The sequence below is a fragment of the Protopterus annectens genome, chromosome 1.part1 (genome assembly GCF_019279795.1).
Source record: "Protopterus annectens isolate FY-2018-M chromosome 1.part1, PAN1.0, whole genome shotgun sequence".
Taxonomy (NCBI): domain Eukaryota; kingdom Metazoa; phylum Chordata; order Ceratodontiformes; family Protopteridae; genus Protopterus; species Protopterus annectens.
In genome coordinates, this window is record NC_056726.1 from 922,360,856 (window position 1) to 922,382,788 (window position 21,933).

Genomic DNA, 21,933 nt, shown 5'->3' on the forward strand with positions numbered 1-21,933 from the left:
GTAGATATAGGAGCATCTCAACCATGTAATAAATAATCTTCTGGAATCACGTAGTCATCCTTTCTGACTTCAAGGATGCATCCAATTACTTCCCCACCAATATTACACAAATCCTAGATTTTACTGTCCCACTAAAGTCAGTTCAAGTAAATTGCCAGCAATCCTTGATGTCCAAAGAGCTAAGATACAAAACTTGCTGTAAAATACAACAGTGCTAAAATGGCATCCCTAGCTAAGGATAATCACAAGGCATTCTTTATCTACATCAGAAATCTAAAAGGGAAGCTTTGTGCCAAAATAGTAGTGAATGGTACCACTCATACTGACCAGGAGGACATCGCCAACCTGCTAGCCAACCCATACGGGACAATATTCACCCCCACCTGTCCCCACCAGAGATATGCCAAAGCATACCTGTCACCAGTCCTCTACCTAGTATGTCCAAAACGCAGATCATAACCGCACTCTCCATGGCCAAAAACACAGCTCTATGGGACCGGATAACATCCCAGGCTGCCTACTAAATCTAAACTAAAACAGGACTCTCTTCAACCACAGTCTAAGTACTGGCTTTGTCTCAACAGAGTGGAAAACAGCAACAGTAATTTCCTTCAACAAAGGAGGTCCATTAACTGAAACTGGGAACTACAGACCTATAAGCATAAGCAGCCTTATATCTGCAAGGCCATGGATAGAATCATGATGGACCTTATCAACAAAGACATAGGTGACCTTCAAACATTTCACCCAACCAAATTTGGCTTCATTAAGGGTACAGTATGCTTATTAAACCTGGTGGACTTCTTCGAGAATGTCACCAAAGCCCTGGATGAAGGCAAAACAGTACATACAGCCCATTTTCACTTAACCAAGGCTTTTGACACAATTCTCCACTTAGGCATCATTGAGAAACTCATCCAGCTGGGAAAAGTGCCAGTACCCAGTCTTGTCCAGATTGACACTGTAGAATCCTCAATATATGGAAACATTCTTACAATGGGACCAGACCAGGCCCAGTGGGACAAAGGCCCCCCTGCTGTAGAAGGAAGTCCACAAAAATCACAAAAACTGATAGGCCAAAGAACAGCCATAAAGACGACAGAGTGGACTATTGAGGATAAGGAAGAAATTATGTATTGTTACTACTATGCAAAAAGCACAGAATTTCCAGACACAAGATGATAAAAAAAAGGAGTGAGAAGACCACACAGAAAACCCAATCAGTAAAAACTAAATGAAAGCTCCAGCCAAGCTAGAACTTCCACTGAGTGAACTCTAAAGCCTCTTGTAGCAGAGGCACATGGGATATATGCAAATTATCCTTATGAACAACAGGTGTTTCAGCTATATGGCAATTTTGAATACCCATGACTTATTTCTTTTTAAGTCGTTTCAATGGACAATTTCAGGCCAATAAAGCCAAACCCCACTAGCTGTGGATATGCATATTTCAGCCTTGTTATGACCTCATCAGCACAGCACAAGCGGAGTGTTTGACTAAACATAAGAAACACAGGGTTGTTATACAGGGGATATTTTTCAGCCACCCTAATGGTAAGCGACAAGATATACAAAAAGATTAAGAGAGAAATTAGAGAAAAGAAAAATACTTCCACAAATAAAACTGTCAGAAGCCTCAAATAAAAAAGTGTGTTCATTAATACAACAGATTTGTGAAAAACAGTACATAGATCAAAAATGTTGATCTGTTTGGCAAAATAAGCATCTGAGGAAGTGCAAAAATACAAACAACAAAACCTACAGATTTTTGAAAAGTATCAAAAAGAAATACGGACATGGGAAAGAAAGAGAGATTTGATATGGTGCAATATTTATGCAAAAGCAAAAGACAAATTAATCAATATAAAGAAGGCAGCCCCAAAGATATTCAAAAAGAAATATATGCAAAGGCATCCAGATATGGAAAATTTCACAATAAAAAAATAATATTACAAAGAGGGAATGTAGAAAAGAAGATCAGTAAAGCAGAAATTAAAAAAAAGAAGCTGAAGTTATGGAGAGCCTGCAAAGTGAAGGATTTGGTGTAGAAGGTCTAAACACAGGTTACATCACAGCAAGATGGAACGAGTCCCCAAAGTAAGGAGAAACAAGAAGATCAGGTGACATCTGAAGAAGAAATATGGACATGGGAAAAAAAAAAGCTTTAATATGGTGTAATAACTATGCAAAGGAGAAAGCAAAACTAAGCAATACAAAAAGAGCAGCACCAAAGATATTTGAAGAAAAATACAGGCAAAGGAATCCGGACATGGAAAACTTTAAAATACAAAAAATAAGAAGACAAAGAGAAAAAGTAGAAAAGGGGATTTGTAATGGAGGAGTTAAAGAAATAGAAACTGAGCTAATGGAGTATGTGTGAAGTGAAGGATTCAGTGTGGAAAATCTAATTCAGAAAGCACCACCACAGGATAGAGCAATGGACATCTAAATTAAGGGAAAACTAGTGGAACGGTAAGCAATTGGTCAGGTGCCATATGAAGATATTTTGGAGCCTTCCACAGGAAACCAGTATAAACATTCACTTGAAGCTGGACAGCAAGGGAAGGAACAGGAAACTGTGGAAACTCTGACGCCGTCAATGTTGAGGAGTGATAGGCCAACGAGTTTCCATATGATAGAGCAATGGATGGCACAGGATGAAAATGAAGAGAATGCCCGCAGGAAATTGAAAACAAAAAATTGCCCCCAGTTTAGAAGAAAATGAGCTAAGAGAAGAGTCGCTTCATTTAATAGAGCTAGATGGGCATATTAAGATCAATGAAAGAAATAGAATGCAGAAGGTCAATAAAACCCAAAATGTCAGAAGTTTGATAAAACAAATGAACAGTAATTAGGACTGACCATAGAGGTTCATGCAATATAATAAAAGAGAACAGGATATATTACTGTGCAGTTAAATTAATAACTGATAAAGTTTTACCCGTTGAGAGTAGGAGCAGAGTACATTGGCTCCTGACACTTTCTTGTTGGAGAGTGAGTGTCTGTGCTTAACATACCTGATTGGTCTGGTTGCTATTCGAGGCAGCTACCAGACAAAGTCTACAAGCCTGCAGATCCTTGCATCATTTGGGACAAGACTGTGGATCACCAACCAGGCCATGGCCTGCTTCTCATCATGGGATTGGTGCTAAACTAGCTAGTTTTAGCTAGAACTAGCCAGTTTTTTATTAGTTTCAGCACTCAAAACTGTTTCCTTGTGCTCAGCACTTGTGCAGAACTTGTCAAGTACTAAAACTACAAATTACTACAGCACTCAACTTTCCCCACTTGCCAAGAAGAAAACAGTTCTAAGTACTTAAATTAATAAGCACCTATCCAGGCATGTCCATGGGTCAGCTGCCGGTGTTTTCTTCTGTCCACCTGATGAATCTGGACATCTTGGGGCAATGTAGCTATTGCCTCATGTACACCAACAACCCTTTCCTCCTACCACCCAACACTACAACCTGTGAGAGATGCACTTATATAACCAAACTGGAAGCCAAGCTCTCTCTAGCCAAGACAGGACTAGACAGTCAAGAAAAGAAGGTTAACACTTGCACCACACCAGACTCAACACACAGTCCTTCAAAACCCACACTACCAAAACCCACACATAGAAACAGAAAGCACACACCCACATTCATGAAGGCTCTCAATAAAAATCTGCCCAAGCAGCAGAGACCTCCCAAGCTGGAACACAGACAACCACCACCCCCCAACACTACCCAAATGACACATAGCCCCCCAAATCAGTGTGCCACTCAACCTAAGCCATTAAGGCAAAACAATGTACCCAACATACTAGTCATAGGTGGCTCTATAGTAAGGCACACTGATATCCTACTCACCAGGCTAAACAAGAAGAAAGTTACTGTCGGCTGCCTGTCAGGTGCCAGGATTCGCCACATAACGCACTCACTCAGGTCACTCTATAATAAGTACAAATACAACTCTGTCACTGTCCATGTTGGTGTGAATGACCTGAAATGTACCTCCATGGACTACATGTAAAGAGACATGGAGGAGCTCTCGGATCTTGTAGCCCAGGCAGGTATGACCCTAGCCCTGAGTAGCATCCTGCCATCACCCAGAATGATACCACAGTACAAGTTCTGATGAAGTCATTGCCTTTATGATGAAAGTGCTCAACTATTGAATTGTGCTTGGTTCTACAATAAAGTGGAGTTTTAATCGCCATTGGGTTTTGTTACTAGTATTATTTTGCATCCTGGAACTATTGTTGGTGTTTTACAGTACAAGGACAAAATGATTGACTTAAACAATTGGCTAAGCTTTTGGTGTCATTCTAAGGGGATCCAGTATCTGTCTGCCTGGAACAACATGGTCGACAGACCACAATGCTTTGCCAGAGATGGCCTGCATCTGTCGCCCCTGGGATTACAGATACTGGCTAAGGCTCTCGCCACCCCTATAGTGCCTTTTTTAGGCAAGGTTCAAATGCTAAATTCACCACCGTAACAGGTACAAGCATGCAAACGCTGAGGGTAATGCTACTCAATGCTAGAAGTCTAAAGCTCAAAATGCACTTACTCAAGGCACTCCTTAAAATGGAGAACATCGTCATCTGTACAGTGACAGAGACCTGCTTCAAGGATCCAGAGAGCACCCCTGCATTACCAAGCTATAATTCATACCACACTTTTCGGCCACCTAACCTGGACTGAAACACTAAAGGTGGAGGCGTGTCCATATACATTAAGGATATCCACACCTCCAGGCTAGCTGATCAACATAATGCATCCAAAATTATCCAAATGCAGCTAACACTGGGCAAGACTGCAATCCAGGTTGTAGCTTGTTACAGATCCCCCACCATGCCCCAGGATTCCCACTCTTCATGTCTTAAGATACTGGAAAATATTACGGTACAACCCAATACCTTAATTATGGGCAATTTCAACTACCCCACCATCAATTGGGAAAACTACTCATGTGCCAACTTATTTGCTCAATGGTTTCTTGAATTCATAAATTCCAATGCCTTGGATCAGCTTGTTCACATCCCCAATACGGGTAGCAATATAGCAATATACTGGACCTGGTCATTACCATAATGGGTAACCGGTGTTCCATGCCAGAGGTCAACTCTTCGCTGGTCAGATCCAACCACAAGCTAATCACCCTAGACATCCATATCCTACCCCCCCCCCCATTAAGGAAGCCACCATCACAAACTACTCAAAAGCCAACTTCATGCTTCTTAAGACAGAAGTGGCAAACTTCATGACACCCATGCAGATGGAAAATAGAGGTACGACTGCTGAATCTTACACAAATGCACTGTATAAGCACATACATGAGTGCATGGATCGTGCAATCCCCAACAGAACCAAGATGTTATCCTCCAAAAAAGGAAGCCAATCTGGTGGTCCCTTGCCATAAACAAACTCTAGAAAAGAAGGAAGAAGCTGTTGCAAAAAAGACTAAAATCCAAGATTGGAGGAACTCCCTGGTCAGTCTAAGCAAGTAGCTGAGATCCCTCATAAAATCCTCCAAAGCCAGTTATGAAAATAAAATTGCCACTGATTCCAAAGACAATCACAAAGCATTCTACAGCTATGTCAAGAATCTCAATGACAACACTCAGATCTGCTCTGAGCTACAGCACAATGGCACTAAATCTATAAAACCAACAGATATTGCCAGCATCCTGACAGATAGGTTCAGTGCTAAATTTACCCCCCCCCTACCCTCCAAAGGGCCCATCTTAATACCGGAAGAATGCAAAGCCCCTGTAATCATGGATGAACAAGTAAAGAGTGCACTCTTCAAAGCCAAGAACACAGCATCCATGGGACCAGAAAACATCCCAGGCTGCGTACTGCATGAACTACAGAACAAACTGGCACCCCACCTAAGTACCATGTTCAATCATAGCCTCACCTCAGGCTATATGCCTACTGAATGGCACACAGCAACGGTTATCCCACTCCACAAAGGGGATGCCACCATGGACCCTGGAAACTAATGCCCCATTAGCCTGACGAGACTGGTCTGCAAGGCCATAGAGTGTATCATCTTCGAGCTTATAAACAAAGACATAGGTAACCTCCAAACCCTGGATCTCACTCTGTTTGGGTTTGTAAAAGGTAGATCATGTCTACTAAACCTGACTGACCTCTTTGAAGCTGTCACTAGAGCTGTAAATGAGGGCAAGGTAGTGCTCACTAAACTGGACATAAATCCCTATGTCACAAGATGGGTGGCCAACTGGCTCACTGACAGAACCCACACTGTAAAAGTAGCCGACTCCAGTCCGACTACCGACCTGTGATGAGTGGAGTACCACAGGGTTCGATCCTGGGTCCTCTCCTCTTCGGCATCTACTTCTCTGAAGTGCAGGCCAACAAAGAAGGTCTTTGGCTAACAAAGTTCGGAGACGACTGCAAACTGGGAGCCATAACAGAATCACCTAATGATGTAGACATTCTACAAAAGGGCCTCACAGAGACAGATGCTTGGTGTCAAAGTCGTGGCCTCAAGCTCAATGCCAAGAAGTGCATTGTCATCCCCTTTGGGAAAAACTCGATACCCATGAACTTCCACATAGGCGGTAGCTCACTAAACACTGAAAGTGTGATAAGAGACCTCATGACACAGGTGGGCAGTAGTCTCTCCTTTGATAATCACATTGCCACAGTAGTCAGGAAATCCTGCTACATGGCACACCTCATCACAAAAGGGTTCTCCTCTAGAAAAAAGGAGGTCATTGTTCCTCTCTACTCATCCCTCATCATACCCATTAAAGAATACAATGCCCCATTTGGCATGTATCTACAAGACACCTACAACAATTGTAAAGGCCACAAAAATACTTCACTAACAGGATTACCAGCAGATGCCATACACAGACCGTCTCAAAAAACTCCAGCTCTACTCCATCGCATATCGCCTACTCAGAGGCTATCTCTGCCTAACATACAAAGCTATGTCAAACCCAGAGCTGTTGGACATGCTACACTTAAAGAAATCCCAGTCTCTCCGAACCACACACTCCAGGGACCTAAACCTTGTCACCACAATAAACAGAACATGGTGGAGGGATAGATTTCTGTCCCACAGACTTCCCATACTCTGGAACAAACTACCCATTCATATCAAGCAAAGCTCCTCATTGGCCCTCTTTAAGAAAAATCTTGACGACTGGATGGGAAATAGAAAATTCACCCTCGGGATCACTTCTGTGGCAGTGCTTGACAGGAGCACAGGGAATTTTTTTTTTTTGGGTGGCAAAAGCCTGGGAACATTTTTGGCTGGGCTTATATAGGACCTAGGGCTGATAGCTTAGTACCTACCTATGAACCTACCACAAGAACACAGGGTAGTGATGGAAAAGAAAGAGAGAAATCAAATACTATCACGGAAGTATCAATTAGAGAAAACTATAGAGCAATTAAGAAGTGTCACTGTTAGAAGAGTGTAGAAGAGGGAACAGATCAACAAAAATACTTAAAAAGATAGATGTAATAAAAGCAATGTGCTGTATTAAAACAGATCAGAATCTATCATGCACAAATAAACTAAAAATCTCAGCAAGGGCAGATAAATATAAAGGAAAATTACAAAATAAGCAATTTATTGATGACACAAAACATTTTACAGAGAATTAGGAAACAAGGTAAAAAGAATTGGAAGACTACCCAAAAAAAGAAGGAAAAGATACATTTTGCGGAAGTATTTATGAAGATCCTGTGGAACATAACAAAGATGCCAAATGAATAGAAGAAGTAAAACAAAGAATAAGAAGTTTAAAGGTACGCCAAATGAATAGAAGAAGTAAAACAAAGAATAAGAAGTTTAAAGGTACAGGATATGAAATGGGATGACATAACAGCCAGAGAGATTGAAACAAATTTAAGAAAAGCCTCTAACTGGAAAACCCCAGGCCCAGATGCAGTACCTAACTTCGGGTTGAATGTATTAACATCTTTGCACAAAGATTTAGCCATGAGTAAGAACTATTTATATGTGCTCCCCGAACAGACACCAAGCTGGTTAACAACAGGAAAAACAATGCTCCCACTTAAGAGTGAACCTGCAAGCTACCCTAAAAATTATAGACCAATAACTTGCCTTTCAATGATGTACAAACTATACACTGGAATTGATGCCGACAGAGTTTATAATCATTTAGAAGAAAACTCAGTTATGGCACTAGAATAAAAGGGAAATAAAAGAAAGTCATATGGAATACAGGACCATTAGTTGTTAAAAAAAATCATAGTGGAGAACTGTAAAGAGGGAAAGAATCTAAGTATAGCATGGATTGACTGCAAAAAAGCATTTGATAGTATCCCACATTCATGGATAAAAGAGTGCTTAAAAATGCATAAGATACACCCTACATTGATCAACTACCTTACAGTGACCATGAAACAGTGGCAGACCATGTTGCAATTAAACCATGATAAAGGACAAATTATTATCCCCGGGATACAAATTCAAAGGGGAATATTCCAGGGTGACTCTCTGTCACTCCTGCTATTCCGTCTTGCCCTTAACCCATTAAGCTGTTTACTTATAGTTTAGGCCATGGCTATAATTTGGCTCCTAGAAAACAACAAAGTGTAAAGACTTCTCATCTTCTCTTTGTCGATGATTTAAAACTGTATAGCTCATCAGATGAGGAACTGAAAGCACAACTGCAAATTTTCAAAACGTTTTCAGAAGTTAAAAAAAAATGTAATTTGGGCTTGATAAATAAGCAAAAGAAACCTTTAAAGCAGGAAGACTGCAGCACCAAGAAAAAGTACAGTTTTGTACCTACCATAAATGTAGATGTTCGAAGATCCACATTGCTGCAGTCATAACTTATGGGTAGTCCGCTGTCCTCGGTCGGCCCGAATACCAAAGTATTAGGCTGACGTCGGTCATGGGCGCACAGATTTGACATCAGAGCGTCAGGGTATTAAAGCGCATGACCGACGTCATATCATCAGTCTTTTCTTGCCCCAGATGTCAGAAGGCCCTAAAAAGAAAGGCCACAGCCAAAAATAGAATACTTCCCAAAAAGCATGTACAAATAACAGCTACCACCCAAACCATACAACCATTCCTAACTACAGAGGGGAAGGAGGGAGGGTAAATTGGACTGCAGCAATGTGGATCTTTGAACATCTACATTTATGGTAGGTACAAAACTGTACTATGTTCTTCATCTCACATTGCTGCAGTCATAACTTATGGGTAGAATCCCAAAGCAGAGGTAAAGGGAGGCTGGCAAAATCATAAAGTATTGGGAGCTGCCAAAATGCCCTGTAAGATTGCAGTGGCAAATCCAGCCCTAGATTTGGAATAAAGGGAAAGATGATAATGTTTAGAAAAAGTGTGCACTGAACTCCAAGTAGCTGCTTCCAAAATATCTTTAGTAGCTACTCCCCTTAAAAAAGCAGTAGAAGTGGCAGTAGCCCTAGTGGAGTGAGGTCTGATTCCAGCCGGAATCTCCTTACCATGATGAGAATAACAAAAAGCAATACAAAGGCCAATCCACTTAGAAATAGTTTGTTTTGAAACAGGTTTCCCCTGAGAACCCAAAGCAAAAGAAACAAACAACTGCTGAGACTGTCTGAACCCTTTAGTCTTGCTCAAATAATAACGCAACCGCCTGTGAATATCCAAAGTGTGCAAAATTTTCTCCCCTTTATTTTGGGGATCTGCATAAAAAGTAGGCAAATGAATTGATTGGTTCAAGGCCACATTTGAAACCACTTTAGGCATAAAAGTAGGGTTAGTATGCAGAGATACCCTATCCTTATGAAAAATTAGGAAGGGTTCAACTGCCATAAGAGCCTGTAATTCAGAAACCCTTCTAGCAGACGTAATGGCCAACAAAAAAGCAGTCTTCCAAGACAAAAACTTTAACTCAGCAGTAGCTGCAGGTTCAAAAGGAGGTAAAGTAAGCTTTTCCAACACAAAATTGAGATCCCAGGCAGGAGTAGGAGCTCTACATGGGGGTCTTATGTTCTTTGCCCCTCTAAGAAATTGCTTAAACAAAGGATGAGAGAATAATGGTGGGTCACAGTCATAGTGAGCAGAAATGGCTGCAGCATAAACTTTTATAGAGGAGAAAGACAAACCCTTGTCTAATAATTCTGTAAGATATTGAAGAGAAACACTTAAATCAGGCCTGGAAACATCAAAGCTCTTTGTTTTACTCCAAATTAAAAATCTCCTCCATTTATCAGCATAAACTTTCCTTGTACTAGGCCTTCTGGCCTCCAAAATAACATTCAAAACTTGTTGTGGAAGCTGCGACCTTCCAGGTTCTAGAACAGAATATGCCAGGCTGTTAGATGCAGGGACTGAATCCTGACATTGAGGAAATGATCGCCCTCCTGAGACAAAAGGTGCGGAATTGAAGGCAAAGTCCATGGAGGCTCCTGTACTAAACTCCTCAGCAGAGGGTACCAGTGCTGTCGAGGCCAATCTGGAGCTATTAGAATCATGGAGGGCTTGTCTTGTCTGACCTTCAAGAGTACCTTGGGGAGGAGAGGCAGAGGCGGAAAGGTGTAGACGTGAAGATTGCTCCAACTGAATGATAGAGCATCCACTTTCCAAGCTGTGGGATGAAACATTTTTGTGCAAAACTTTGGCAACTGGAAATTTAGTGGAGAAGCGAACAGATCTATGTCTGGAGATCCCCATATCACTGTCAATTTTCGAAATACATGAGGATCCAATTTCCACTCGTGGGGATCCACTATCTGTCTGCTCAAAACATCTGCTAAGGAGTTCTGTGCTCCTGGTAGAAACCTTGCCTGAAGATTGAGGTGTAAACAGAGAGCAGTCTCCCACAAAATCATTGCTTGCCTGCAAAGAGGGTACGAATGGGTTCCCCTTGCTTGTTGATGTACCACATGACAGTTGTGTTGTCTGTTTGAATCAACACTTGCCCTGGGTGAAGTAAATCCTTGAAAGCCATCAATGCAAATTGGACTGCTAACATCTCCTTCAAATTGATATGTAAATGTTGAAGTCTGGCAGGCCACGTGTCTTGAACCCATTTTCCATTGAGGTGTGCTCCCCAAGCCTTGTCCGAGGCATCTGTCGTTAAAATCTGACTCGCCTCTGGTCGGGTCACAGAGAGTCCCTTGTTTAGGTGACATTCCTGAGCCCACCACAAAAATTCCTTTTGAATGCAAGGTATTATTTGAATGACAGTGTCCAGATCTTGGCAGTGTTGTGTCCATACATTTTTGAGATACCATTGTAACTTCCTCATATGCAGTATGGCATTGGGAAGCACCAGAATACAAGATGCCATGAACCCCAAGGCTTGAAGGACTGTCCTTGCAGTCAGCCTGGACCGTAGAGACAATTGATGGAAGTAAAGTGTTAGGTTCTTTTGCTTGTCCGGGGTCAAAAAAGCCATCTGGGAAGCTGTATTCAGTCTCACACCCAGAAAGCACATTTCCTGAGAGGGTACTAGACTGGACTTTGTTTCGTTCACAGAATACCCTAGGCACCTTAACACTGCCATCACATACTGTAGATGATGAAGAAGTTCGTACTTGTCTTGAGCAAGAATCAGGCAATCGTCCAAATAAGGATAAATTTGTATTCCTCTTAACCTTAAGAAGGCTATCACTGGAGCCAGAACCTTTGTGAACACCCTGGGCAGTAGATAAGCCAAAGGGCAATGCAGAGAACTGATAATGTAAAGTCCCAGCCCGAAAACGCAGGTATCTCCTGCAACTGGGCCTGATAGGAACATGAAGATAAGCCTCTTTGAGATCCAGAGTTACCGTCCAGTGATCTTTGCCCAACAGAGGTAGAAGTTGTTGCAACGTCAACATTTTGAATTTTGGAATGTCCAGGTATGTGTTGAGGATAGATAAATCCAAAATCGGCCTCCAAGTGTTTCCTTTCTTTGGTACTAGAAACAGGCGAGAATAAAATCCTAGGCCCACTTCTGACAGAGGGACTTGCTGAATAGCCCCCATTTGAAGAAGTAAAGAAATCTGCTTGTGAGCCTCTACCCTTTGCTGAGGAGGAACGTCTGGCATGCCTTTGAAAGGAGGCAATGTATGGAAATAAAACTTGTAGCCTCGGTTTATAATGTCCAACACCCATTTGTCCTGGGTGACTAATAGCCAGTTTTGCTTGAAGAGTGCCAACTTTCCTCCCAAAGGAGCTACCAGACAGGAAGAATCTGGCAGCTGAAGATGCAGGTCATTGGGCCTGTTTACGAAAGGACTGGCCCCTGCCCTCACCTGTAGATTGTGCAGGTGAACTCCATGTTCTAGGCCTGAAAGAACTCTGAGCTCTGCCCCTACCACGTCTAGATCTACCCCTAAACTGCAAATCAGAAGAAGGATAAGCCCATCCCTTAGTAGGCCAATTCCTGCTAAACTTAGGAGGCTGCACCTGCAAAAAATCTTTAACAGTCTGCATAGACTTAGCCTTGTCTTCCATTTTCTTCAAGACAGACTCCACAGGAGAACCAAACAAAACTTCAGACTGTAAAGGAGCATCCAAAATTCTAGTTTTAACATGCTCTGACAAATTCTGATCCTTAAGCCAGGCGTGCCTGAATAACTGAACCAGTGGCAGCCACCCTGGAAGAAGCCTGTAAAGCATCGAAACCACACTGCAAAGAATGCTTACCCACCTGTTCAGAGGCATGAACCAAATCCTGTAATTCCTTACACTCTATACCCTCTGCCAAAGCATCCACTTTAGATTTTAGCTGAGTAAGGAGAAAATTCTGGTACTTCAACATATGAAACTGGCAATTCAAAGCCCTCATTGCTAAAGTGGAAGAGGTATGCACTTTCTTACCCCATCTATCCAAAGCTCTTTATCCATAGGGACTGGATTCTTTACAACAGAAGCCCTGACACCCTTAGGTCCCTGGCTAATAGTTTCTGGGTCAGCCCTTGGACTCTTATACAGATATTTATGAGCCTCAGGCACTCTGTAATACCTGTCTGGCTTAACTGGCGCAGGAGGCAAAGAGTCTGGATTAAGGGAAGCCTCGGAGAAAACGTCTTGAACAACATCCAAAACAGGAGGTATAGCCAAGGGCCTATGCTGTGGTAAAAACAAAAATTCCCTAAGCCTCTTTCGGGAATCTGAGAAATCCTGACCTTCCCATTTAAAATGCTCCCTCATAGAATGCAGGGTTTCTGAAAAAGAAAAATCCTCTGGAGGAGAAGCAAAAGGAGTGGAATCCTCTGCGTCTGAATCAGAAAAAGGAGGAAACTCCTGAATGTCTTCAGTCGAAGACTCTGAGTAATCTGAAGCCTGCTCCAAACTTTCCACCTCTGGCTCCACCCTAGGCCTCTTATCAGGAGGGGGCATAGAACATCTGATTAAAGAAATTAAATCTTCTGCCATTTTAAGCATGTGTTTTTTAGGCACAGAACCTGCAGAACTAGGACTGACACCCGTGGAAGACAAACCAGGCCTGCCTTTGGAAGGAGTCTTAGAGATAGAGGGAGAAGGCCTAACCACCTTAGGCAAGGAAGGGAGAACAACAACCTGAGAGGCCCCCTCAGCCTGACCTGACTCCTGAGAGGCCACATCTTGCAAAATTAAAGCCTCCCCCTGAGACTCTACTGAAACCTCGGCTGGATCCACAGATTCCACCGTAGTTTCTAAAGAACCGGCGTCCGGAACGGACGACTCATCCTGCCTGGACTTTAAAGATTTTTCTTTGCTTCTTCGTAGCGGCGCCGGAAGATCCAACAGCATATTATAATTACACCGCTTACCGAAGACAAGCCTAGCGCGATCTAACCTGCGCTTAATGGTGCTTATTAAACCTAGCACAAAAGCGACACCCGACTACGTCGTGCTCAGGTCCCAAACAAGGAATACAAAGAGAGTGGTAATCCCTATGCGGTATCTGTTTCCCACAAGAAATACAATTATTCACTTTTTCTGACATCCGGAATTAACTGAGGCAAGAAAAAACAAAAATATTCCCCAACGGGGTACTTAGCCCAACTTGGTTTCGGTCTGAAACTCAGAATACGAAAATTTCAGAACGCCGAACGGCACTTGCAAACGCTGCTTCTGCATCGGACCATGCGGCAAAAAAGACTGAGGATATGACGTCGGTCATGCCCTTTAATACCCTGACGCTCTGATGTCAGATCTGTGTGCCCATGACCGACGTCAGCCTAATACTTTGGTATTCGGGCCGACCGAGGACAGCGGACTACCCATAAGTTATGACTGCAGCAATGTGAGATGAAGAACATCATTAGTTTGGGACAAGAATGTGATATAAAAGAACTTGAGCAAGAGGGGGGTGTATAAATATTTGGGAATTGATAAAGGATCAACAATAAAGCATGAACAAATGTGAATAAAACTTAGTAAGGAATACTTTAGAAGACTTAAATTAATCCTGAAAACAATGTTGACATCTAGGAACAAAATTCAAGCTATAAACCAATTTGCCTTCCTGTCCTAACTTGCAGTTTTGGAGTGATTGACTCGCCCCAAAATGTGTTGGATATATCGGACAGGAAAACAAGACGGATACTTCATGCTCACCAAATGATTTGTAAAAATCAGTCATACCAAGATTATATATTCCCTGTTCCAAAGGAAGGAATGGACCTCCTTGAAATTGATTACATGTATAGATCTGCAGTCGCAGGACTGCGCACATCTGCTGCCCTCACAAGACCCAATCACAGTGAAAGTTTTGAAACACGTGGAGAATAAATCTAAGATGACTTCTCTGCTTAATCTAGCAGATGCGTATCGGCATCAAGCAGGAGTGGAAATCAAACCAGAAGTAGATAAAAATCAGGCAGCAACTGAATGTACCAAAAAAACAAAAGAAAGAATATAAGGTGAAGGACCACACGAGAAAGCAAGAAATGTGGAAAATGTATAAATATAGTTGCAAGTATAGAAGAGTTCGAGAAGAATCTCAGGTTGATCAGGATCAAACTCAGGAATGGTTAAGGAAAGGCAAACTCAAACCAAGAGATGAAAGGTTAATACTGGTGGCCCAAGATAGTGGGCTACGTACACGTTGGTTTGCAAAGTCCATTAAACATGTAGGAGAAACAGATAAATGTAGGTTTTGTAAAACAGAATTGCAAACAGTTGCACACCTTGTTGCTGATTGTGACATACTAATGGCAGAAGGACTGTATACTGAAAGGCATATGTGGCAAGACTGTTGCACTGGGGATTGCACAAACATTATGGTAGTGAAGTGGCTGAAAAAATACTGGAAACATGAGCCACAAAGCATCATAGAAAATGATGAAGTCTACATTACATGGGATCACCCATTACCGACAGTTCAAAAGATAGATGCTAGAAAAATGGATATAGTGGTCCATGAAAAGAAGACAAAAGTAGCATTGATCATTGAAATCATCACACCCAGTGATTATATTGTCTTGCATACAGAGAGACACAAACTCATAAAATATCAGGATTTGCAGGCAGAAATGACAGCAATGTGGAAGAAAGATTCCCAGACAGTTCCAATAGTATTAAGAGCAAGGGGTCTTATAAAAAAGAATCTACAATCATATTTAGATATGTTATCAGTACATGTAACCCCATACGAATTGCAGAAGGAGTCAATACTGGGCACATTGTGAGTGCTGCAAAGAGCACTTCTGGCTGACATCAAAGACTGAAACAATACTTTAATCAACAAGTTTAATCATACTTTGACTTAGGAATGGGGTCCATTCCCATCGTGGTATTAGAAACCCAGACTTGGAGAAATTAAAAAAAAAAAGAAAAGCAGTTACCAGTGGTATACCACAAGGATCTGTGCTAGACCCCTTACTGTCTGGAATATATTTTTCAGAAGTCCAGACAAAAATAGATAGCCTATGACTTACCAAGTTCATGGATGACTGTAAACAGGGTGCAATCACTGAGTGCCCCAATGATGCTGACATACTACAAAAACGGCTTACACAGACAAATGATTGTTGTCAAAGCCATAGACTTAAACTAAATGCAAAAAAATGCATTGTCATCCATTTCAGCAAAGGGGAAGTCCCTGCAAATTACAATAGTAACAGTTCCCCCCTTAGCTCAAAACCTGTGGTGAGAGATTTGGGAACATAGGTTGATAGCAACCTTAACTTCAATTACCATGTGTCCACAATGGTAAAGAAGGCCTTCTGTGTTACACATCTCATAAGTAAGGGCATTTCATCCAGAGCTAAGGATGTTATAACTCCCCTGTGCTCATCCCTCATCAGACCACTAATAGAGTACAATACCCCATTCTGTATGTACCGACAACTGTAGAAGCTGGACAGACCTCAGATGTTTCTCACAAGACAAACGCCGACTGAACTGTACAGAGCATGCACTGTGTTATTACCTAAGATACCAAGTGCGCCCCTTTCCCACTCCTTCCAGTCTCATTTGTTTGCAATGTGCTTCCCTCTTTTTGTTTTATTAGCCTACCTACTCTAGTTTCTCTATTGCAAAGCGACTTCCTCTAACTGATTTATTAGCCTACCTACTCTAATTTCAAAATTGTCATTGTCGCGCACTCCCTCGCAAACTATTCCTGACCCAGTTCGGGCTTGTAGCGTGTTCTTTCAGACCTGCCCGATACGCTTGCTAAAGGGAGCCTGCTGTATCTACTCTCCCTACCATCCGCCTCGCGCGCAAAGTTTCCTAACATTACCCCACATTGTCTCGCCTCACTTATCCATTGCAGCTATCTGTCTACACAGCGTGTATTCCCCCCGACTCACCCATTGCAGCCTTCCTGTACTCCTAGCAGCTGTGGCACGTGGGGAGTATAGTAAATAGTCTAATAATTAGACTCGTTTACTGTCTTTAGCTCTTTCCAGTGCTTAATACGCTACATATGAGCTACATTATCAATACCATATAAGCTCTGATACTCCATGTCCCAACTGCTGCAGTATATGGCGTTATCTCTTACAGTCCCTTTCCTATCCTTGCTTAGCTAAATTGTGTTAACCTCTGCATTATCTCAACCTGGGCTTCGCATAGAAAATCCCTGGGAGGTTGTATTCCTACCTCTCTATCCCTCTCTACATTCTCCTACACTTATTCCCCTAGTTAATGTACTTCCTTGGTATAAGACTGTCTGACTTCAATTGTACTTATAAATTGTGAGTGGGAAGAACAAAGTACCTAGCCCTTGATTACTTGATACCTGGCTGGGGTATTTATTATTGGTAGTTGGTAGGGTTTAAATACTCCTGCCTCTATGTACCTTATAGTGCTTAACTGAGATTTATTCATCACACATAGCTGTATTTACTGATTATGATGCATAAATGTATTTTGTAAATGTTTCTATCCTGCACTATTACCTTGTGAATTTGCTACATGTGTGAATGTTTTACAGGATTTGCTATCTGTTGCATTTTTTCTGCTTTCTTACAGTTTTTGTTACACTATATCATAATCCTTTTCTTCTCCCTCCCTTCCCAGCTCTGATGCCTATTGACCACCTGTAGGTCTGGGTTTGTTTAGCCTACCAAAGACTCCAGTCACCTACCCTACCTAGGGATTTACCCTATATATTCTTGGATAGCCTCCTCCTGAAAGACGCAAGAAAGTACATCCTACAAACTCTTCCAGGTTTTTATTCACTATTTGTATGCTTCTCGCACCCTGAGGTATTGCTTATCTCTAAGTAAGAACTGCCAGCAGCCACCCATAGCTTCTCCCTTCCCTCGACCACCAGCAACCATTAGTAACCCCAACTACCTGCCCCATACCACATTTGCACACTCAGTCAGTAATCCTGGTAGCAATTACCTGCTGTGTCCACTAGGTGGCTCCCTTCAACTGGAACTGCTTATCCCTCCAAACTTTTCTTCCAGCATATTAATTCCTATTGTTTCCCACTATCTATTAGCCTTTTCTGCAACTTCCTCCCTTCTCCTTTCTCTATTTTACTCAACCTTACCTCACTCAGTACTTACCCCAAGTATTCTTCCATCCCCTGGACTACTTACCTTCAATATAAGCACCTCTCTGATTGTTTTCCTCTCAACTTCTCTGCTTTGGCTCTTGCTCCGTTAAGCCTCTGGCTCACTCCGCCTCCCACCCTACCCCCAAATCCCACCCACCCCCAGGGGTCCTACATTTATCTCCCCTCTAGACACACCTCTTACTTCATCCTCCCAATCATACTCACATCCTTACTAATTGGGTACCACCCTGCACTTAGCCACACCTATTCATATACTCTAACCAGCCCAACGCCTCTCTCACTAACACACCTAACAAACCACTGCCCCTACCACTCACCCTACACTCCCACAATACTTCCACCTATAAAACACCAGTAAACCACACTCAAAGCTACAACTATACTATCATGACTATAACTATACTCCAGTCACAACTAAAATTACCTATCTGCTTCTTACTTTTATTCCTACTCATTGCCACCTAATTCCTAACCTCCTATGAACACTCCATTTCTTCTTCTCTCTTACTTCCCTCAAAACATACCAGTACACCTACAACATCCACACCTCCTTCCTTCTTACATACCTCCTCACAATCCAATTACCTACTTGCCAAATACCACAGACTATTACACTACAAACTACTAAGAACAAAAATAAAGAAATCACTTGACACCTTCCAAAAACACAAACTTGAAAACTATCTCACTCTACTCCATCTACTACAAGATGGTGATATACACCCCAACCCAGGCCCTCAAGCTACTACTATCAATACACACACAAATCATATCAACCCCTTCGCTCCTTCATCCACTACACCCTCTAACTTATTAACTTTGGCCCATCTCAACATACGTAGCATCTGTAACAAAATTAGTCAACTCCATGCCCTATTAGAAGTTCACAAATTTGATATACTATGCTTATCAGAAACTTGGCTAAAACCTTCAATTAAAGACATTGAAATTACCCCACCTGGATATAACATTTTTAGACTAGATGCACTCCAGGAAGGGAGGTGGAGTAGCTATTCTATATAAAACAAACCTGAAGCTTACTCTTCTTGACCTTACCTTCACTCAAAACAATAATGCTGAAATAATCTGCTCCAAAATTCAAATTAACACTACTAAAGCTATAAATATAATCTGTGCATATCTCCCCCCTGGAAATAACATCCCTACTTTAGAGCAACTTCTTGAACAACTCTCCAATAACCTCCCTCAAGAAACACTGTTCCTTGGGGACTTTAACATTGATTGGAAATCTTGTAACAATGCTAACCCTACTTCCCATATAAACCTTTATGGTTTCAAACAACTAATTGAGAGTCCCACTAGAATAAACAATAAGAGTAAAAAAGAAACCACCTTAGACTGGATTCTTACAAACTCGCCCCTACAAACCTACCAAACTGGCATCCTTCCTGATGACCTCAGCGATCACTCACTCACCTATGTCATTAGATCTAAAACTAATGTAAAATTACCTACCTCTCACAAAACACTATATTCAAAAAAACAATTCAATCCTGAACAGTTTCAAACTGAACTGTCACTATATAACTGGACCCCTCTTAAACACCTCTCACTGAACAATGCTGTTGAACATTTCAACTCAGCATTCCTTGCAATCTTAAATCAACATGCCCCAAGTCGTACCATTAGAACAAAGACCAAAACAGCACCTTGGCTAACCTCTAATACTAAACAAAAAATTAAACTCAGAAATAAAGCTTGGAAAAGATGGCACTCCTCTAGAAACCCAACAGATCATCAAACCTTTAGAGAGCTCAGAAACAATACCAAAAAAGCCATCCTTTCAGATAAGAAAAATTACTACTTTGAACTTCAGCAAACCACCAAAAAACAACCAAAAAAGTTCTGGTCTACCATCAATAATCTACTCACCCCAGGCAAAGTAGTTACACCACACCCACAGAATTTAGACCCTGATAATCCCTCTTTAATTGCCAATAACTTCAATACCTTCTTTACTACTTCCATACAAAGTCTAGCTAACCACTTATCTCCTGATTCATCCCAACTCCTCTTAAGTAACATCAACAACTCCCTTCTTCCCCTTCAATTTCAACCCATACCCACCTCCTACATACAATCTCTCTTACAAAAACTTAAACCAACTACCCCCTCAGCAGATAAGCTCCCTGCTGAATTCCTTCAAGTAGCAGCTAAAGCTATTGCCTACCCTGTTTCTATCCTAATAAACCGATCTATAAATGAAAGTACTTTTCCAGCAATCTGGAAGATATCACACATTATACCCTTACACAAAGGAGGTAAATCCACTGACCTCTCTAACTATCACCCTATAGCACTATTATCTCCTCTAGCCAAAATCATGGAAAAATGTATACACAAACAACTACTTAACCATCTCCTTCATAACAACCTACTAGCCAACACTCAGCATGGATTTAGACCTTCACATAGTACTACCACTGCACTACTTTCATTTACCAACACCATCAACTCTAACCGCAACAACAACAAACTAACCTCTGCTCTTTTCCTAGACCTGTCAAAAGCCTTCGACATGGTCAACCACACACTTCTTCTACACATATTAAAATCCCTTGAATTGGTTTCCTCTTCCTTATCCTGGTTCTCATCCTATCTTGAAAACTGACAACAAGCAGTACTCTGGAAAAAATCTCTATCTACTCTACTGCCTATCTCTTTAGGAGTACCTCAAGGATCTATACTAGGCCCACTCCTATTCTCCATTTTTATTAATGATCTCCAATCATCTATCCAAAACACAACCTGCATACAATATGCAGATGATTCTACCATTATATGCACAGCTTCCACTCAATCCGAACTCCAGTCACTGACACAATCTACCTTTTCAATAGTCGAACAGTGGTTCTCAAAAAGATGTCTTCTCCTGAACCCCAAGAAAACAAAACTGTTACTATTCACACCTACCCACAAATCTTCTCAACTTAACTTCACTGTTACTGCAAGTGACAACTCCGTCATCTCCCCTGATTCTACTACCAAGCTGCTAGGTGTTACTATTGATAATAATCTTAACTATGATTACCACATCAATAACACCATAAAAGCAGTTAATAAAAAGATTGGTTCACTGTACAGAATTAAACCCTTCCTTACACCAGAAGCACAGACCACCTTAGCACAATCACATCTTATCTCTACACTAATGTATGCTTCTTCTATATACACTAATCTCTCTAAAAGCAACCTAAAGAAACTGACTACATCCTACCACAATATAGCTCGCTTTGCCACAGCATCTCAGTATAGAACTCACCACTGTCTTAACTTAAAACACTTACACTGGTTAGAACTTCCTAACAAGCTTATATATCAACAACTCTTAATAACACATAACATTCTATATCAACCATTAAAGACACCTGCTCTTAATAACCTCCTGATCCCCTATAATAACTTGAAACAGCTGCGCTCCGCCAAAAAGCTACAGGTCAACACAACTAGAATTACAAATTCAGCAGGTAACTGCCTTTTCTCCAACTCAGTAGGCAAAATATGGAATAACCTCCCCTCACACATCACCTCTCTAGCCTCCTTTCATCTTTTCAAAAAACAACTTCTTTTATATCTGAACAACTTTTGGCTCTGTTCCTGTACAAATCCAGACTAATCTACTTTTTTATTTCCACTATCATATTCCCAGAATTCTAAATTGCAATCTTTCTCTGGGATATCAAAGGACCCAATGACTGTACTGCTAAAAAAAAAAAAAAAAAAAAACACAAATGTCCTTTACAACTATGTATATACAGTTTAAAATATGTAAAATCCCATCCTCACATAATTGTACTGTAAAGAATTACTGTCTCTCTCAATATGTGGATAGTACTATGTCTTTTTATTACCTGACCTAGACTAAGATGTAAGCATTGTTGCTCAATATCTGTAACACAGGTAATTATTGTAAATGTTTAATTTTTATAACCTTGTTTTAATCTTGGAGCTTTTCTCCCCGGGCC

The 21,933-nt window shown here is 41.3% G+C and overlaps 1 protein-coding gene across 1 annotated transcript in view; it reads right to left on the reverse strand.

The window, feature by feature from the left end:
- The window catches only part of NPR2 (natriuretic peptide receptor 2), a 2,072,492-nt gene that overhangs the window by 1,488,173 nt on the left and 562,386 nt on the right, over positions 1–21,933 (reverse strand). The window lies entirely within an intron of this gene.